Raw genomic sequence first — 5,743 nt, forward strand, 5'->3', positions numbered from 1 at the left:
AGGTGTTAAAACAACATGCCTGCTTATTTGAGCTTTACTATTGTTTAACAAGACGTGTGACCCCTAACCGCCAGAGAGAGCAGCTGGCCAGGAGGAGGCAGGATGTGGTTTTAACAACTGCAGGTGAAAGAAGGGTTAAATGTACATTAAGCTTTATAGCGTAGGTGGCGAAATATGAGATATGCATATGTGTCCTTGTAAGGGATTGCTGCATTATAAGGACAGCCCTAAACTCTTAAGACGGCCCCAATCAAACCATATAAAAGGTTTTATTTCCCGTTACTCGGGGCCATAATTCGGGTGAAGACATATACGCATTTCTGTTATTTTTTCCTTTTTGAATTATTGTCATTGTATTTTTCTGAAACTTTTTAAGTAAAACAAAACATTCTTTGGTGAGTATTTTTCATACAGTATATTTTTCTGTTTTCTTAAATTACATAAAAATGTAAAATTACAAATATAATCTAAAAAAAAAAACCTGTAACATTAAAGTAAAACATCTTAAATGAAATAATCTGAAAAACACTGTTATTTTACAGGTATTTCCTGAAATGTTACGATCATATATCTTCATTATAAAAAAACCCTACGGCTTCCAAACAAAAAACATAAAATTAAAGTAAAATATGCTTATTTAAAGTGAAATTTGATGTCACCATGATGTAAAGCAGTGTTTGCTTTAGTTGGGCTCATGATCCTTGAGTTTTCATCATGAGTTTTTCTCTGGCTGCTTTAACTGTGGTTTTGATACACATTTGTTAAAGCAATAAATGCAGGAGAAGAATCTCATCAGATGATGTTGGTCTTTTATTAGTGATGTTAAAAGCATCACATATTGACCTGATTCACTGATATGGCTTCAAATCTCTGAATATATTAGATGAAGTTACATAATATACAGAGAGACTTCAGTTTTATACAAAATCTATATTAATGTCATACTTTATAAACATGAACCTAATTATATTGTGGCAGTATTATAACATTCTGATATTTAAAATAAATTTATACTATACAAAAAATGTTTTGGGCTGGTTTATTTATTTAAGAGTATAGAGACATGAAGGATCAACATATGAATCTCAACAATGGTGACTATCAGCAAAGCTTTTTTGTGACTTTAGTTTGTATTGTGACTAGGTCAGAGTTGATCAAATATTTTTCATTGTTGCGGTTCATACGCTGATTCTTGATGTCTGAGTGAGTCTTTATGATCCTGTCAAAACCTTTTCTTTATAATGGCTTCATAAACTCTATCACCACTGAGAGTATTTCTTTGAATTTCACTTCCTTGATTCCCACAATAACAAATATGTATCAGAGACACAGTTAAAGAAACCAGAAATAAACTAATATTAAAAACTGAAGGCTCAAGAGACCAACTAAAACAAACACTGATCACCATAATGGTGATTGTTTTCAATAAAACATCAACTTCTAAACCTCTGTTAATTCTCAATAAAAATGTTAGTATGAAATAAATAAAGTCTGGATTGTAATAAGTGAAGATGCTGAGATCTTGAGAGATCTGTTAGTGTTTAATGTTCTGTTGGGATGTATAGTGTTTCTGTATGGTGTGTTTTGTGTTGAAGAGAGCCTGAGCTTCAGTTCAGGATGAGGAGAGAAACACTGAGGTTAGTCTATGTGTTGCTTTATTTAATAGACAGTAACTGTGTAGTTGATGATGCAGTGACGTATAGACACAGTAAATCATGCATATAGTTCACTGCAAGAGATGCACTTTTTATAGTAAATGTGTTGTTTAGTAAAAATTCAGGAAATATATGAAGAGTTCAGATGCAAAAGCCTCTAAGTGCCATCTGAAATTTTCCTCTAAAATGATAATTTTTATCAATCTTGTATATTTAAGTTCAACAATTTCACTTAAATGGCAATGAAAATGACCTATTAATTGTCATTAAAGTGAAATTACTTAACTTAAATATACAAGCTTGATAAAAATGATAATTCTAGAAGAAAATTTCAGATGGCACTTAAGAGGCTTTTGCATCTGAACTCTTCATATGTGAAATTACTGTGTTTTTGTTAAAAAAGATTAATGAAGATTTCTGTAAAAGGCTTTTGCACTCTTTTAAATTAGGATATTTTACATTCATTTTACGGTTTTTGTATGGCAGCCACTGCTGACAGTCATTTGACTGTTTTTTAAGGGGTTTTCTTTTACAGTGAAGGTGTTTGATGGTAATAATTCAGGAAATAGCTGTAAAATAACAGTGTTTTCCTGTAAAACATTTAAGGAAAATTTCTGTAAAAGTTTTTTGCACTTTATTTAAATTAGTATATTTTACTTTATTTTATGGTTTTAGTTTGGCAGCTGTAGCTGACAGTCATTTTTTTTTTTTTTTACACTGTATAGATAGTAATGAAACTGAAAGATGTGTACACTGTAAAAAATAATAATTTAAATTTCATTAAAAAAAGTAATGTAAATACATAAGTTTTTCAACCTTACCTAAGAATATTGTTCTTTTTGCGTTTTCTTTTTGTTATTTCTCAGGAGCTCAAGAGCAATTCAGCCATACAACTGTTCTAACTATAGGTTGGCTTTTTTATATATCAGTGGACATCACATGGATTTTGTATGTGTGAAACCCAGTTGTTTCTTGTCTGTGCTTCATAATAGCTTCACTAGATCTATTGGATCATCTGAGGGATTCGACTGAATCAAGATGCTGTTGATCATTGAAGCTCTTCTTCTCATTTCAGCTGTTCTACAGGTGAGCTTGTGTTTGAGTATGAATATTACAGACATGAATACTGATGACTGATCATTATGATTCCTGTCGATGCAGGATAACAGACATGCTGCTGAAGGAAAGATATATCCACTGGATATGGCAGATGAGTCAGTTGATGACCAATTTTACAGTTGGTTTAACAGGTGTTCAAAGAAGATGGAACATCGAGTGCAGACAGAATTTCTGAAGAATGAAATGTCTGACTCTGAATTTAAAAACGCTTGGAAAGCTGCTGAAATACATCGGAAACCACCAGGAGATAATTTGTCAAATAATCATTCAGTTGCCATTTATGTGTACACTAACTCAGCTTTTAATCTATTTGAGAAATTCAATAATGCTGTTCGTACTGATAAAAAAATATATAAAGACGGGACATATTCATGGTATTCACTTCACTTTTGGTTAACAGAAGCTATACAGATTCTGAAGAAAACACAAGCTAAATGCTTCAATACTTACCGTGGTACTAAAGTTGAATTTGATAAGAATGTTAAGGGCAAAGAAGTTCGTTTTGGACAGTTTGCTTCATCCTCTCTTGTTCGTACAGAAGCAGAAAAGCATGGAAAGATATCTTGTTTTGAAATCTACACTTGTTCAGGTGCTAATGTGACAGACTATTCAAGGTTTCCTGAAGAGAAAGAGGTGCTGATTCCTCCATATGAGACATTTAAAGTCATTGATGTGAAGTCAGATCTCTGGTGTGACACTGTGTACATTTTGAAAAGCTATACAACAAGAAGTGACCTGAACTGTGTAGCAAGCGGTGGAAACCAAGTTGCTTTTTTAAATGCTTTATTAATTTTAATAGTTTTTTTGATCTGTGGTTAGCTACTAATCAGATAAACACTGCATGTTTCTTGTTGTTATTAAACATCACATTAATTGTCATGCTTTATTGAATCAAATATTCATGCGCTGGTCAGCAGTGGGAAAAGTCAAAGGAGCTGATTTAATATCCTAATCAAAGGTGCGATACCTGTCATCTATGAGAAAGTATTGGCATTATTGTCTATTTTAAATGTTTTGTATTGTATGTCATTTTATGTAGGTTGTTGTATGTTTTCTCTCTAATGGACCTTGAGTCTGGAAATAAAGTTGAATATGAATATGAAATATATTGGAAAACTGAGTTTTGAATCTCTGCAAAATATCCAGATAATACAACTTTTAAAATCATTTGAATTATATTGTCTCAACCAAATGTAAAACTTGTTTATAATATGTGCAATAAATATTGTGATTTGTGAGGGTTACAGTGATAACCTGAACCCATTCAGAACAAAACTCAAGATCAAGAAAGTATGTGAAGTTCAATGATCAGGTACAGGATTGTACGGAGCCCCTAAAGGGACGTGTTGGTGGACATTTTTTTAGGTTGGGAGATTTTTTTTTTTTTATCTTTTGCGTTCCCTCGCAAAACTTTTGCGTTCCCTCGCAGAGATATTTGCGTTCCCACGCAAAACCTGCTTTGAGCTCGGACAGACACGTCCTGTTTAATGTCCCGCTGGCAGTGTTTCAGAGCTCCGTACGTTAATGGAGCGTTTATAGTGTTTGAACTTGGACTCAAATATAAAGAAATGCGGTCAGTGCTTAACTAAAGGAGTTCAGTGAAGTTTGGCATTTGGAAATATTCACATAGGCTATTCGAACTTCCCTATTCTTGAGCTAAACGTTGTTGAAACACAAACAACTATTTATAATCACACTAACCTAGACAACGAGCTACAACCCGATTGTCATCAAAACAAGCTTTATAATATTGATCTCTATGAGCAGGCAGCTGAGAGACAAGTTAGAAGGGACCGTCTGCAAAGTGCAATATAACCCAAAAACGAGTACAGCATCAACTCACAGTAGAATAATCATTAACTTCAATGTTACAAACTGTAGTGCCACCCAATTCAGTTTACACATCAATGGTGATGACCCACTGGTCATACTACACTGCTTTTGCACATTTTATATTATGACAAATATTCAATAACTTCACTGTAACACACCAAATTTAGTTCACACATCACTGCTATAATGTTGGTTATAGGCCTACAACAATTAGTTTGGGAAGTAATTGCACATAAAAAAATAAGTAGGCCTATTCTTTACACAAATTATATTGGTAGGCTATACGCAGCTTTTGCATTATATTTGCTTACTGAATTTGATGGCATTACACTGTACACTGAATGTAAGCCTACACTTCACACAGTGTGCAGTTATTTAATATTTATTTCTAAAAAGGGTGAAGTTATTGCTTTTATTTCATAATAAATAATCATAAAAATTCTGCATTTTTTATCAAACTAAGTAATGTAGTATAACCAGCAGGAGAGCAGTGATGTGTGAACTGAATTTGGTGACAATTCTGCACATTTTATATTATTAAACATATTCAAAAGCTATTGAATATGTTTAATGATATAAAATGTGCAGAAGGGTTTTGAGATTTGCACTTTACAGACGGACCCTTATTTGGACTTGAGAATTGGGTTATAGCTCGTTGTCTAGGTTACTGTGATTGTAAATAGTTGTCGTTTGTGTTTTAACAACGTTTAGTTCAAGAATAGGGAAGTTCGAATAGCCTATGTGAATATTGCCAACTTCACTGAACTCCTTTAGTTAAGCACTGACCGCATTTCTTTATATTTGAGGCCAAGTTCAAACACTATGAAACACTCCATTAACGTACGGAGCTCTGAAACACTGCCAGCGGGACATTAAACAGGAAGTGTCTGTCCGAGCTCAAAACAGGTTTTGCGTGGGAACGCAAAGTTTCTCGAGGGAACGCAAAAGATTTAAAAAAAAAAAAAAACCTCTCCCATCCTAAAAAAAATTCCACCACCACGTCCCTTTAGGGGCTCCGTAGGATTGACAACAGGTGTAAATATGATGATGAAGGATGCTCTGTCCTTCATCATCATATTTACACCTGTTGTGGCACACAGCAAAATCCACAGTGTTAAATTTAGGGCGCTTTCACA

The 5,743-nt window shown here is 33.6% G+C and overlaps 1 long non-coding RNA gene across 1 annotated transcript; it reads left to right on the plus strand.

Moving 5' to 3' along the window:
- The first annotated feature begins 409 nt into the window (after positions 1 to 409).
- LOC309504949 lies at positions 410 to 3,880 on the plus strand. The gene is made up of 2 exons (XR_014208238.1): positions 410 to 2,741; positions 2,817 to 3,880. It is a non-coding gene; the product is annotated as an uncharacterized lncRNA (long non-coding RNA).
- The last annotated feature ends 1,863 nt before the right edge of the window (positions 3,881 to 5,743 follow it).

The sequence above is a fragment of the Leuciscus leuciscus genome (assembly GCF_965113295.1).
Source record: "Leuciscus leuciscus genome assembly, chromosome: 1".
Classification (NCBI taxonomy): Eukaryota; Metazoa; Chordata; class Actinopteri; order Cypriniformes; family Leuciscidae; genus Leuciscus; species Leuciscus leuciscus.